Here is a 15,759-nt window from a genome sequence, read left to right as displayed (position 1 = left end):
TCTAATAGCTGTCACCAGTCTGTATCCAGCTCCATGGCTAATTGCTCACTAACACACCTACACACTAAGGCAGCTGAACTTGATGAGGCTTTTCTGGGTCCCTTTACTTTCTGTTTGGTTTTATAACTCCAGAGAGTTCTTCTAATCCGTCACACCAAACCCGTGGCAGTTTCTGTGCTTCAAAATGGGTATTAGAAATAGAAAGAAGTGGGGGAGGGGGAGAAATAAATCTAAAAGTAATACTAAAATCTACTTGCCTAGAAATCAGCAGTAAGCATGAACTGAGGTGAGAGGGGCAGGCAAGGAAGATGGGTGAGACAAATGGAATTCCACCCACTGATATAGCAAACAACTGAAAAATAGGAGAAGGTTTTGAACTTCACTTCTGAGCATCAACAGAATCCAAAGCAGTGCACCCTGCCCTGCAGCCTGTGTGCCTCTGCAAGGCCTTGTTCACATTCCAGGCAGGTAGTCAGGTAATAGAACTGGCTCAATCTCTGTGGTCACAGATTCACAGAATCACACAGAACCACAGAATTAACCAGGCTGGAAAAGACCTTTGAGATCATCGAGTCCAACCTCTCACCCAACACCACTTAATCAACTAAACCATGGCACTGAGTGCCTCATCCAGGCTTGTTTTCAACGCTTCCACGGACAGTGACTCCACCACCTCCCCAAGCAGCACATTCCAATGGCAAATCTCTCTTTCTGTGAAGAATTTCTTCACAGAATCACAAATGTTAGGGGCTGGAAGGGACCTCCAATGCTCATCCAGTCCAACCCACCTACCAGAGCAGGATCACCTAAAGCAGATCACACAGGAACACACCCAGGCAGGTTTTGAATATCTCCAGAGAGGGAGACTCCACAATCCCCCTGGGAAGCCTCTTCCAGTGTTCTTTCATCCTCGCAGTGAAAAAAAACTCCTCCTGTTTCCATGGAACTTCCTATGCCTCAGCTCCCACCACTGCTCCTTGTGCTGGCATTGGTCATCACCCAGCAGAGCCTGGCTCCAGCCTCTGGGCACTCACCCTGCACATCTTTATCAACAGCAATGAGGTCACCTCTCAGGCTCCTCCTCTCCCAGCTACAGAGCCTTCAGCTCCCTCAGGCTCTCTTCATAAGAAAGATCTTCCACTCCCTTCAGCATTTTTGTGGCATTGTGCTGGACTCTTTCAAGCAGTTCCCTGAGGTCCTTCTTGACCTGAGGGGCCCAGAACTAGACACAATATTCCAGATGTGGCCTCACCAGGGCAGAGTATAGGAGGAAAACCTCTTTTGACCTATTAACCACAGCCCTTCTAATATAACCCAGGAAACCAGAGGACTCCACAGGAGTGGCCAAAGCAACAGTGCTGGCATCTCATGCTGGCAGAATGGCACAGAGAGAAGAGACGGAGACTCTGCGCAGCACAGGAAGAGAAGGAGGTAACAGCAGCAGAACAGGGAGAATCTCTCCTGAAGTCAGCTCTGCTGGGGAGGAATAACAGCAGGCACCAGGACAGGTTAGGGCTGCCCTGCTGGAAAGCAGCTCCACAGAGAAAGACCTTGGAGTGCTGGTGGACAGCAAGTTCTGCATGGGACAGCAATGTGCCCTTTTGGCCAAGAGAGCCAATGGCATCCTTGGGTGCATCAAGAAAAGTGTGGCCAGCAGGGCTAGGGATGTTCTTCTCCTCTACTCTGCCCTGGTGAGACCACACCTGCAATACTGTGTCCAGTTTGGGGCTCCCCAGTTCAAGAGAGACAGAGACCTGCTGGAGAGAGTCCAACAGAGAGCCATGAGGATGCTTAGGGGACTTGAGCATCTCCCCTGTGAAGAGAGACTGAGAGCCCTGGGGCTGTTTAGAAGAGAAGACTGAGAAGGGATCTGATCAATGTCTATCAATATCTGAGGGGTGGGTGTCAAGTGCAGAGGGCCAGGCTCTTTTGGGTGCTGCACAGTAATAAGACAGGGAACAACAGGTTCAAACTAGCACATAAAAGGTTTCACCTCAACAGGCGGAGAAATTTCTTGCCAGGGGCAGGCTGCCCAGAGAGGCTCTGGAGTCTCCTTCTCTGGAGACTTTCAAAACCCACCTGGATGCATTCCTGTGTAGAATACTCTAAGGGACCCTGCTTCGGCAGGGGGGTTGGGCCTGATTATCTCCTGAGGTGCCTTCCAACCTCTAGTGTACTGTGATACTGTGTGATGCTGTTCCACAGCCCCTCATTAGCTGATGGCTGAGGTTTCTTCGAGAGCTTTGGGCTGTGGAAATTTCAGCTGTGTGATTTCTGCTGACTCAAACAAGCCACAGCCTTCTCTCTGCAAGCAAACAGCAGTGAGCTCACTTGCTCTCCTCTCTCCAGGGATGAAGATTGCTGCTCCACTTTCTTTAGGAGTTGTGATAATATCTCAGGGACTATAAACAGTGTAAGATTTCTCTCTCTCTTTTTTTTTCCCCATGTTTTTTTTTTTTCTTTTAGCTTTCTTGAAAGGTGGCAGATTTTTAGCTAAGTGAAATCTCTCTGCTAAATCATGTCTGCCAAACCAAGGCATGTGTAAAATGGTAACTGCCCTTCCTTCATTTTTCTTGCTTGCATTTTGCAGAGCATGGCATGAAAGACTTATTTACTCCTGGGTCACCCTTCTGGAGTCAAAATGCAAGTCAGCTGCTGTCTGAGTGCTGTTCAAAAGTGCAAAGATACAAAAAGGGAAAGAAATCTTTAAATATTAAAGGCAGTAAACCCACTTAATGCAGGCATGCCACATCCTAGCTGATCTGGTGTCCCCAGCATAAGCAGGACACAGAGCTGTTGGAGTGAGTCCAGAGGAGGCCACAAAGATGATCCAAGGGCTGAAGCACCTCTGCTATGAGGATAGGTTGAGGAGGCTGGGGTTATTCAGCCTGAGAAGACTCTGCAGGGACCTCAGATCTTCCTTCCAACACCTAAAGAGATCCTACAGGAAGGCTGCAGAGGGACATTTCCTGAGGGTGTCTAGGGAAAGGACAAGGGGGAATGGTTTGAAGCTGAGGGAGAGCAGGGTTAGACTGGAGCTGAGGAAGAAGTTCTTCAGTACAAGGGTGGTGAGACTCTGAAACAGGTTGCCCAGGGAGGTTGTGGATGCCTCCTGCCTGGGGGTGTTCAAGGCCAGGCTGGATGATGCCTTGAGTGGCCAAGTTTAGTTGAGAGGTGTCCCTGCCCACGGTGGTGAAGCTGGAGGAGATGAACTCTGAGGTCCCTTCCAACCCAAACCATTCCAGGATTCTATGATTCTATCATGTGGCACTTCTGCAATACATTGCATGGAGAAATAATGCAGCATATGAGACAAACCTCCAGTTCTAGCAGATGTCCTCTTTGCTACGTTCAAGCCTTGTACTGTGCCCTGGGATATTTATGGAAGGCTCACTCCCACTGCAGTCCTGGCTAAGAGGTGATACACAGCACTAGGATGTGCAGCACCATAAAAGCAGCAATCCAAGCTGACTAAATTCAGTGACAAAGACCCACTGGAATAAACACTGTACAGGGGGAGGGAAATGATAGATGTCAATGCAAACTTCAAGAAATCCACTGTCTGCATGCATCGTTCCCTGGGGCTCAATCCATCACTTCCAATGGCACATAAAATGCCTGTACTCTGGGAGAAGAAAAGGCCAAGTATGAGATAGCTAGATCAGAAGGAAGAAATGCAGCTTCAAAGTTCTGGAGCAAGAGAAGAGCAAAGCAAGCTTTATGTGGGGGATGGAGTTCGGGTGCAGTGACAGATGTCTTGGGAAAGGCTAAGGGAGCTGCATGGTTGTGCCCAGTTCTGGGCCCCTTGGTTGAAGAATCTCAGGGAACTGTTTGATAGAGTCCAGCACAGAGCCACAAAGCTGCTGAAAGCAGTGGAAGATCTCCCTGTGAGGACAGGCTGAGGGAGCTGGGGCTCTTTAGCATGGAGCAAGGAGCCTGAGGGGTGCCCTCATTCCTGTTGATAAAGATGTGCAGGGCAGTGTCAGGAGGACAGAGCCAGGCTCTGCTCAGGGATGTCCAATGATAGGACAAAGAGCAAGGGGTGCAAGCTGGAGCAGAGGAGCTTCCACAGGAAAAGAAGGGAAAACTTTTTCCCTGTGAGGGTGGCAGAGCCCTGGAGCAGGCTGCCCAGAGAGGTTGTGGAGTCTCCTTCCCTGGAGACTTTCCAAACCCACCTGGATGTGTTCCTGTGTGACCCTGCTCTGGCAGGGGGTTGGACAGGATGATCTTTTGAGGTCCCTTCCAACCACTACCATTCTGTGATTCTGTGATGAATCACTTGGGCCTCTTGGCTGTCATTATTGTTATTGTATCCATATTGATGCAGACAGCTCTCAATGCTTTGCTCTGATCCAGTATCTTATTTCCCAAAGACACACTCAGCACTAATGACTACCTGCCTGGCACAATGGAACTCATGATTAACTTTTCATTTAACAAAACCCAGCAAATGTTAATGAGGAGTTTTGAGTGTTTCCCATATCTCAATGTACCCCCCTTGGGCCTCTGAAGTCAGTCTGTAAAGCTGTTTAGAGCAATAAACACAAACTCCAAGACTGGTAAGAATTAGATACTTCTGGTGATCCCCAGTTGTATGACTTCAAACAGAGCAGCAGGGAAATGAAAATGAAAGCCAGGGAATTAAAACCCCACAGCATGATGGAATGAGTGATGATTACAAAAGGAGCACACAAAAGACAAGGCTAAGGAGAACTTTTTCAGATGCTCAGAGTAAAAAATCCACCCGTGAAGAGGTTTGAAATTTCCTTGAGTAAACTGAGACAGAGAGGAACAAATTATCTAAGAAGGAGGATAACCAAGCTTGATAAAAAGAGATGAAGGAGTAAATTATTTCATTTAAAAGATAAAGAACAGTGCTGTGAAGAAGGCAAATGAAATGACAGCTAGGAGGGGTTACGCAGGAGGCTACAGACTCAAACTGCAAATGATGAGTTTCAAGAAGTTCTCCTAATTTCCTGACTTCAAAGATGGAAGGGGGGTGAAAAATGCAGGTGGACTAGAAACTAGAATAACAATAAAGACACAGAGCCCCAACCCATGAAAGAGTACAGAATCACAGAATGTTAGGGCCTGGGAAGCAATCTCCAGAGATCATCAAGTCCAACTTCCCTGCCAGAGCAGGATCACCTAGAGCAGATCACAACGGAACACACCCTGGCAGGTTTGGAATATCTCCAGAGAAGAAGACTCCACAACCTCTCTGGGCATCCTGCTCCAGGGCCTCCAGCACCCTCACAGTGAAAAAAACAAAACAAAACAAAAAAACCCTCCTGTTTCCATGGAACTTCCTATGCCTCAGCTTCCACCACTGCCCCTTGTGGTGCCATTGGGCATCACCCAACAGAGCCTGGCTCCAGCCTCTGGGCACTCACCTCTTAGTCTCCTCCTGTCCAAGCTACAGAGCCCCAGCTCCCTCAGTCTCTCCTCATAAGGAAGATGTTCCACTCCCTTCAGCATCTTTGTGGACTCTCTCAAGCAATTCCCTGAGGTCCTTCTTGAACTGAGGGGCCCAGAACTGGACACAATATTCCAGATGCAGCCTCACCAGGGCAGAGCAGAGGGGGAGGAGACTGTTGAGGAACCAGTTAGAAATGGCTGCAAATGGTTGCCCTGTGAAATCTCTTCACTGTGGAGAGTCAGTGGTGGTTGTATACCAGCTCCTAGCTGAAATCAAAAAATCTTCTTATTGGCAACCTTACAAGAGATGGCAAAAAAGCAATTGGCTTCAAAACAGTGTGAACTAACTTCTTGGAAGAGGATTTGTTCTCAAGGTCAACCAAGCCAAGAGAGTTTTGTGAATTGCCCATCAGGCTTTACAGATTCTCTTCTCTTCTGAAGTGCTTTTGAAATTAGTGCAACCACTTTTTTTGACAACTGTAGTTAAGAGTATTTGTTTTGTAGCTCTCATGATGCCTGAGCTATAGAGGATGACACTGTGAACCTCCACCAGTCATGGCTTGAAAGGTGAACATCATTGACCAATAGCCAGGTGGGAGTTGGTCTCCTCTCCCAGGCAACCAGCACCAGAACAAGAGGACACAGTCTCAAGCTGTGCAGGAGGAAGTTTAGGCTTGATCTTAGAAAGAAGTTCTTCCCAGAAAGAGAGATTGGCCATTGGAATGTGCTGCCCAGGGAGGTGGTGGGGTCAAGGTCCCTGGAGGTGTTTAAGAAAAGCCTGGATGAGGCAGTCAGTGCCATGGTCTGGTTGATTGGATAGGGTTGGGTGATTGGTTTGACTTGATGATCTTGGAGGTCTCTTCCAACCTGGCTGATTCTGTGATTCTGGGTTGGAAAGGACCTCCAGAGATCGTAAGTCCAACCCCTCTGCCAAGTAGGGTCACCTAGGGCAGGGGAGCTGGTGTGGTGTCCATGCTGTGCAGCCTTGCATGCTCAGTGGCTCAGATGTGGTCTCTCAGGGCTGGCAGCATCTCTTGCATTGACCAGGAAAATCTCTGCAGAACACTGCAGGCCAAAGCAAGTACTGCCCATAGGCAAGATGGAGACATTCATCCCATCCCAGAGGGATGGAACTGCTATGGAGCTCCACCCTGATACCTGTGAGGAGGGAAAGAGGCTGGGTCTGGATTATTTCATCACTCAGGGGAGACTTGGCCATTATTTCCAGTAGTGACAGGGCAGCTTTGTCTGATGTTAACTCCTCAGCTAAAGCATAGAGAATTCTGGTTCCTCAGGTCTCAGAAAGAGAAATGCAAACTGAGACAAGTGCCAAGATGTTAAGGAGGATGGGAAGTCCACCTCACAAAAGGAAAACAGAGGAACCCAGCTTGTTAAGCCTGGCCTCTCAAAGCCTGGGAGTAGCTCTAACTCTTGTCTGGGAGTGCCTGTGGGTCAGTACAGAGAAAGAGGCTAACAAACTACAAAAGCCAACCCTGGCAGGAGAAGAGTTGGGTGTGAACTGGCCACGAGTGCATTTAGATTGAATATCAGAAGGGAGTTTTTAAGCTGTCAGAAGAACAAGGTTCAGAGGCAGGCTTTTGAAATGCTGCCAGAGTGACAGAGGACCAGATGCCCAAGCTTGTTATCTGGTGGATTCTTCTTCCCTTGGATTCATCCTCAAAGCCTAGGAATATTCAGAGGTCAAAGCAAGGCTTTATGCTGCTTTCCAAATGCTGCTTTACCACAGAATCACAGAACAGTCTGGGTTGGAAGGGACCTTCAAAGCTCATCCAGTCCAACCCCCTCTGCAGTCAGCAGGGACATCCTCAACTAGATTAGGTTGCTCAGAGCCCTGGTGAGCCTGACCTTGAACATCTCCAGGAATGGGGCCCCAACCACCTCTTGGTGCTGCCAGTGACATCTTAGTAACAGCAAGGAGGTGATGATCACTACATCTCCAAAAAGGAGGCCCTACAGTTCATACCTTTGCCTTATGGTCAGAGAGTAACTATTTGCTGCAAACACACAGATCAGCCAAGCAAGGCATGAACCTTCTCTGGGGCACCTCCAAAGCTGTGCACTGAAGTCCCACTGCAATTAAAAACCTCCTCCAGCCTTAACTCCCTTCTGCTTCAGTGCCCCAAATATGGAGCAGGCTCTACAGACAGAGAATGGATTCATTTCTTCAGCATTAAAAAAAAAAAAAAAGAGTAGCCCAAAATTTAATATGTACATAAATCTTCCCATGAAAGGATGAATTAAGCAACAGAGAGCAATATCATCTTACCATACTGCAGAACTGAAATAGGCTTAGAACAGTTGTGAGGAGCTGGGTGAAGAAGCCAAGCTACAGTAGTTGCATCTGACTTACTCTTTGTGCTCCAAATAAAAATGGAAGTCTGGAGACTGGGGTAGTTTTTGGTAGGTGATCAAAAAGCAGAGCTTCAGAGATTTAATCAATGCAGTAAATACTCACACAGAAACTCAGGCCAGCTCTCTGCAGTCAGTGAGGAAAGGTTTCTTCTCTGCTTTCCCTCTGGGTGGTTTCCCTGAAAAAATAAACAGGGAAGCAACTGAGAGATGACAAAGAGCATTGCGAGTTCTGCTTTTTCCAATCCATCCCATTCCAGAGCATCTTTCTCACTGTGTGAGTAAATAAAGAAACCCCTAATGAGCAGACAAGGACTACAGATGAGATCTGGCTGCTTCCTTGGAATGGGATTGCCTGTTATTTAGTGACTGGGGATGAAACAAGCAGGAAAAATACTAAGGAAGGGGAAAAAAAAGAGAGAAAGAGAAGGACACTTTAGGATTCTAGGGGAAAAAAATAAAGGAGGAGAAAGGATGTTAGAGTAAGTCCACAAAAGAGTAATAATAATGATAATAACAATAACAATAATAATAGATGGCGCTTGGCTGTAATTTTGTCATCTTCTCAGAACCTGAGGAAAAGCTTGCAAGATATTATTTGTCATTTCACAGTGCCAACAGCATACACTGAAACAGCAGCAGGTGCAATAAAAGCACAACTTCCACTTACCCAATAAGAGAGATCTGAACTACAACAAAAAGAAGCCTGCACTCAACGTGATCAGATTCAATCTTTGCTCTGCTGAGACCTCACCTCCAATCCTGCCTCCAGTTCTGGTGTCCCCAGCATGAGAAAGACACAGAGCTGCTGGAGTGAGTCCAGAGGAGGCCACAAAGATGATCCAAGGGCTGGAGCACCTCTGCTGTGAGGACAGGCTGAGGGAGCTGGGGGTGTTCAGCTTGGAGAAGGGAAGACTCCAGGGGGACCTTAGAGCTGCCTTCCAATACCTGAAGGGATCCTGCAGGGAGGTTGCAGAGGGACTTTTCCTGAGGGTGTCTAGAGACAGGACAAGGGGAATAATTTGAAGCTGAAGGAGAGCAGGGTTAGACTGGGTCTTAGGAAGAAGTTCTTCAGTAGGGGAGTAGTTGGACTCTGGAACAGGCTGCCCAGAGAGGTTGTGGATGCCTCCTGCTTGGGGGTGATCAAAGCCAGGTAGGATGAGGCCTTGAGCAGCTGAGTCTAGTTGAGAGGTGTTCCTGCCCATGGTGGGGAGGTTGGAGTAGATGATCTCTGAGGTCCCTTCCAACCTGAACCATTCTACAAATCCATGAAAACTTCCCAGCTTTCATCCAGGCAGAGTTTTTATACAAAGCCTCTGTATCTCATGGTTGTTATAGGCTTCAAAAGCATGGACCCAATTAAAATTTTTACAATCTAAATACAGTTTTGAAAGGAAAATATGTAAAATACATTCTTATTGACAGCTTGAAGGTTACCTGAAGAGGGTTTTAATTCACTTGAAGAAGAGATATAACCATAGAAATCTTTCTAAAGCTACTAAAACTGGAACAGAATGGAAAAACCTTGAGAGAAATAATGGGACCAGATTAAACCACCAAGGAAGAGAGACTCTGAAATCTCATAAACTGTGATGTGCAAATGTCTGTACGTCAGGTTTTCCTGTCTTGCAGCTTGCTATAGAGGAGAGGTGTTGGAAGCTCTAACTTGTGTGATCATAACATTAAAGGGGGGGGATTATGGTGCACATTTTGAATGGCTGGAGAGCTGTGCAAATGGGAACCTTAAGGAGTTCAATAAGGACAAGTGCAGAGTCCTGCATCTGGGGAGGAACAACACCAGGCACCTCCAGTGCAGACTAGAGGGTGTCCTGCTGGGAAACAGCTCCATGGAGAAAGACCTTGGAGTCCAGGTGGACAGCAAGTTCTGCATGGAAAAGCAACGTGCCCTTATGGCCAAGAGGGCCAATGGCATCCTGGGGTGCAGCAAGAAAAGTGTGGCCAGTAGGGCTAGGGAGGGTCTCCTGCTCCTCTACTCTGCCCTGCTGAGACAATACCTACAACACTGTGTCCAGATTGGGGCTACTGAGTTCAAGAGAGACAGAGACCTGCTGGAGAGAGTCCAACAGAGAGTCCAATGCTATGAGGATGATTGTGGGACTTGAACATCTGTGCTGTGAAGAGAGACAGAGAGCCCTGGGGCTGTTTAGTCTGGAGAGGAGAAGGCTGAGAGGGGATCTGAACAATGTCTATCAGTATCTGAGAGGTGGGTGTCAGGATGAAGGTGCCAGGCTCTGTTTGGTGGTGCCCAGTGACAGGACAAGGAACAACAGGGACAAGCTGGAACACAGGAGGTTCCACCTCAACATGAAGAGACACTTCTGTACGGTGAGGGTGACAGAGCCCTGGACAGGCTGCCCAGAGAGGTTGTGGAGTCTCCTTCTCTGGAGATTTTCATAATCCACCTGAATGTGTTCCTGTGTGACCTGCCCTAGCTAATGCTGCTTTGGCAGGGGAGATGGACTCAATCATCTCTGGAGATCCCTTCCATGCCCTAACATTCTGTGGTTCTGTGAGTGTCACATCTTGCAGACACAAAGATTATTAGCCAGCAGCCTCCAGGGATCTCTTGGTTCTGTAACTGTTAGCAGGTATGTAACTGTGTCACCTCCACAGGAATTTGCTTTCATGGTAAACAAAGCCAATCCCCCAGACATTTGTCTAACCTTATTATCTCCTCTGCCTCTTTGCTTTCCATCCCTTTCAGCACTACAAGGCTCCTGTTAATTGATGTCATGGATGAGGGGACAGAGAGTCTGCTCAGCAAGTTTGCCAACCAAAAGAATTCTTCAGTGAGACCTGGACAGAGTGAGAGCTGGGCAGAGAGGAACCAATGAGGTTCAACAAGGGTAAGTGCAGAGTCCTGCATCTGGGAAGGAAGAATAAACTGCACCAGTACAGGTTGGGAGGTGATGTCCTGGGGAGCAGCCCTGTGGAGAGGGACCTGGGAGTGCTGGTGTACAAGAAGTTCTGCCTGGACAGCAATGTGCCCTTGTGGCCAGGAAGGCCAATGGGAGCCTGGGGTGTGTTAAGAGGAGCGTGTCCCGCAGAAAAAGGGAGGTTCTCCTCTTCCTCTACTCTGCCCTGGTGAGACCTCACCTGGAATACTGCATCCAGTTTTGGGCTCCTCAGTTCAAGAGGGACAGGGGTCTGCTGGAGAGAGTCCAAAGGAGGGCTACCAGGATGATCAAGGGACTGGAGGACTGCTCTGTGAGGAGAGGCTGAGAGACCTGGGGCTGGTTAGTGTAGAGAGGAGACAACCTAATAAATGTTTATAAATATCTGAAGGCTGGGGGTCAAGAGGGAGGGGACAGGCTCTGCTCAGTTGCACCCTGGGATAGGACAAGGGGCCTCCTTAGAGCCTTCCTCTTCTCCATGCTGAACAGCCCTGAGTCTTTCAGCCTGTCTTCATAGCAGAGGTGCTCCAGTCAGCCTGATGGCCCTCCTCTGCACTTGCTCCAAGAGGTCCATGTCTGTCTTTCTTGTGCTGAGCTGGATAGAGTAGTCCAGGCAGGGTCTTAGCAGAGCAGGCTAGAGGTGCAGACTCACCTCTCCCAACCTGCTAGTCACACTTCACTAATGAAGAATTACTATTCCCCAGTCATTCTGCTTCCAATGGCTGTGGTTTTGCACACCAAAAGGGAAAAAAATATTTTCAAAGCCTGCAGTGGAAATCCCTTTATCCAAAAACTCTGATGAAGTAATAGTCAAGTACTCATAGAATTGTTATTGTGATCCTATTCCAATATCTTTTTTCACTGTCTACTGCAGGGATAGTCCCATTGATTTTGATGCAAGCTCCCACTGGAGCAATCTGGAGCTATGGTGAGCATGCCAGAATCTCTCTGGTAATTATTTTCAATTCAGAAGCATTTGCAAACAGAATTTCAGTTGAATTTAGCAAGGATTCTAAGTATGCTCTCAACAGATCACAGCAACAGCTTTTTCACTTGCAAGCACCAGAACTATTCGTCCTTTGAACTGCTTGCTGCTCCAGGTTTGTATGTGACCAGTCAACAACACATCATCAGGATATTGTATAATCACCAAAAAAACAGGAGAAGAGAGGAAGTAGAGGAGAAGAGGATGATTATCTTTGCCACAGACAGCATCAAAATCAAGAAGAATCAGCTAGAGGCATGCACCTTAAATTGATCAAGGAGCAGCTCATTAGGAGCCTTGCTTTGTGACACTTCTGAGGTAGGGAAAGGGCAGAAGGCAGACAAGAAAGACTGGAGGAGAGAGATGCAGGGAAGTCTGTGCAGCACAGGAGTTTTGGAGATAAAGGAAAGGAAATGAAAGAGGGGAAAGAAAAAAATAACCTGGGACTCAGGTAGTAGCTGGAGAAGTTTTGTTAATATAAGGTACCGTGAGAGCACCACTTCAGATAGTGCAGAGTTAGGAGCTGAGGGAAAGGAAAGAGCAGGAAAGGAGCTGCAGGGACAGGTAAGGGTCTCCCCAGAGCAGGATTCAAGGAACATTTGACAGTGGCAGATAGGAAGAGACAAGAGAGGGAAGAAAACCAATGGTAAGAGATGATTCTCTGCACTCAAGGTGTGCCAACAGCCTCTGTGCCCTCTGCAACAACACAAGCCCCAGCACACTGGAACTTCAGTGAAATGCAGAAGTGCATCCATGTTAAAGCTAGCACAAAGGGAAAGGAACCTGGAATTTAAAACCACAACTGGCTGAATATTCTGGAGAGGTTGTATTCATAAAAAAATCCTGGGTTTGGCTCCCTTATTTCAGACCTCTCAGCAATGGCCTCATTAGCAAAGTTCCTCCTGTGACAGAGAGCCTGAAGTGACCACCTTCCTCACAAATCAGAAAGGGATCTGTTCCCATGTCTACAGCTAGGACAAGTATCACAAGAATGGTAGGGTTGGAAAGGACCATATCAAAGGTCATCCAGTCCAATACAAAACCATACAAAATACACCAATTCATATTCAGCCTCAGCCCAGTTCTCTCCGACCTGGGCTTGCAACAACCTAATTAGGCCAAAAAAAAAAAAAAAACCCTTCCAAGACCTCTCCATGACCAGGCCAAACCCCCAAGCCTCAATGCCTCCACCACCCCACCACTACCCATACCTCCCTACACAGACCCAAATGATGCAAAAAAAAAGAAAAAATAGCCAGGCTGATCCAGGCCAAAAGCCTCCCCCAAAACCCCAAACAAGAGAGAGCAGTCAGTGCCGGGAGCAGGAGAGAGGGACTAAGGGCAGAAGAGCCTGTGCTGTCCGTTTATCCAGGGGAGATGATGCAGGAGTGAGGGGATGCAATACAAGAGAGGTGTGGAGGTGCTGGAGTGAGTGCAGAGGAGAGCAAGGAAGCTGTGAAGGGCCTGGAGAAGAAATCTGATGAAGAGCAACTGAAGGAGCTGGGGATGGTTAGTGTGAAACAGAGGAGGCTGAGGGGAGACCTCATTGCTCTCTACAGCTACCTGAAAGGACTTTGTAGAGAGGTTGGTGCTGGTCTCTTCTCACAGGTAATTAGTGATAGAGCAAGAGGGAATGGCCTCAAGCTGCCACTGGGTAGGTTTAGACTGGACAGTAGGGAAATTTTTTTCCCATCAAGAGTGGTCAGGGATTGGAATGTGCTGCCCAGGGAGGTGGTGGAGTCCCCAAGCCTGGATGTGTTTAAAGGTGGTTTGGATGTGGTGCTTGGGGATATGTTTAGGGGTGACCCTTGTAGAGTAGGGTTCTGGGTTGGACTTGGTGCTCCTGAGAGGCTTTTCCAACCTGAATGTTTCTGTGCTTCAGTGAAGAACAAAAGATGACACTTACTGCCATCCACCTCCCTGAATGATCTGGGCCTCAGAGGACTTTGGACTCCATGGTTAAGAGATCCAGTCTCAAACCCACAGCCGTGGAAGATGCCAAGCAGCAGTGACAGGAGTGCTGACACCATGTCACCGCGGAGGTACCTCAGCAGAATGTCTCAAAGGGAGGCCTTGGGAGGCTGGAGTTGGTCTTGTTGGACAGAGGCCTATGGACAGGGTCTGAGGTGCCTTGGTGTGCATTGGGCACCCTGCAGGCCGTGCAACAAATGGACTGAGACAGAATCACAGAATCAAACAGGGTGGAAGAGGCCTCCAAGATCATCCAGTCCAACCCACCACCCAACCCTAACTAACCAACCAGACCATGGCACTGAGTGCCTCATCCAGGCTTTTCTTAAACACCTCCAGGGACCTCGACCCCACTACCTCTCTGGGCAGCACATTCTAATGGCCAATCTCTCTTTCTGGGAAGAACTTCTTTCTAAGATCAAGCCTAAACTTCCCCCTGAACAGCTTGAGCCTGTGTCCTCTTGTTCTGTCACTGGTTGCCTGGGAGAAGAGACCAACCCCCACCTGGCTACAACCTCCCTTCAGGTAGTTGCAGAGAGCAATAAGGTCACCCCTGAGCCTCCTCTTCTCCAGGCTAAACACCCCCAGCTCCCTCAGCTGCTCCTCCCCAGCCCTGATCTCCAGACCCCTCCCCAGCTTTGTTGCCCTTCTCTAGACACCTTCCAGCATCTCAACATCTTTCTTGAACTGGGGGGCCCAGAAGTGGACACAGCCCTCAAGGTGTGGCCTGAGCAGTGCTGAGCACAGGGCAGAATGACTTCCCTGCTCCTGCTGGCCACACTATTCCTGACACAAGCAGACAGAGTGCTGAAGAGCTGCATCACATCTGTGAGCACACCACATGATCCCAGCCAAGCACTTCGAGGAGCCCAGAGGGATGTGAACGTGGCTGGAAACCTGAGGGAGCCTCACACTTGTCTTTGAGCCCCTCAGAACACAGACTGTGGGCATAAGAAATCCCCACCCCGCTGTATCTAGCAAACCTTTTACCACTGACATCGGAGCTTTGCAGCAGAAGCCTTGGGAGAGGCTCTTTATAGTGCTTGTGGCCCCTTCCACAGGCTGGTGGAGGGATGCTCTCCTCCACCAGGCTCAGCCAGCCTGGGTGCCCATGGGCTCCTCTCCTCCCAGCCACCTTCCTGCATCAGGGCTCTGTCACAGCTATTTTGTTTCTGTGTCCCCTCCAGCTCTGGACGCTCTTCTCTCTGAATTTCTGACTCTACAAGTGCTGAGATTAGGTTTAAAGGGTAATTATCAGGCCTTTTGTTAAAAGCTTTGCTATCACTTCTATTTACAGTTTAATCCATCAACAGACTCCTGGTTCTGCCTTCTCATTTGGCAGAGAGCTCCCTTCTGGGGAAAAAGAGATCCCAGCTAGAACAAGGAGTTTTGTGAGGACACCCCAGAACAGCCATAGAAGAAATCAGTGAAACCATCTCTCTGCTCCCTTATGCATGCCTCATTAGCAGCAGCTGACTGAGGCTCACCAAGCTCTGAGACATGACAATAAAAGATTTTCTTACTGAAATCACTGTCACAGGCTCCTCTTAAGGCTGGGAAACAGAGACACAAATGACAGTTGGCCTCAAGAGCTCACAGGTTCACAGGATGTTAGGGGTTGGAAGGGACCTCTGAAGATTATTGAGTCCAACCCCCCCGCCAAAGCAGTCTTGAGGAGCTACCTAGATACCCCCAGTCAGGATATTTTCCTGAGTTGCAATCTGGAAGCCAAAACTGCAAAGAATATTTAAGCTTTTAAGATGATTATAGGTGACTGGGCAGATTTATGAGAGGGGCTAATGGATTAAGGTACCTGATTTCCCCTGACGTTCAACAGTTCTCAGGCATTTCTCTCCTTATTACATTGCCAGAATTTAATTCATCTTGCAATGATAATTTCTTCTGAAGACCAAAGTAAAACTCTTTCTTCCAGTAGTTCTTCTAATTAACTGTTATTGCCTCAAATATATTGCACATAAGTAGCTTAAAAAAAGCTAATATAGATATATATGAAAGAACACAAGCATTTTGTGAAGCACTCAGAGATTCTCAGAATGGTTTGGGTGGGAAAAGACTTTCAGGATCATCCACTTCCAAGCC

This window comes from Indicator indicator, chromosome 2 (assembly GCF_027791375.1).
Source record: "Indicator indicator isolate 239-I01 chromosome 2, UM_Iind_1.1, whole genome shotgun sequence".
NCBI classification, from domain to species: domain Eukaryota; kingdom Metazoa; phylum Chordata; class Aves; order Piciformes; family Indicatoridae; genus Indicator; species Indicator indicator.
Note: the sequence above shows the minus strand (reverse complement) of the source record.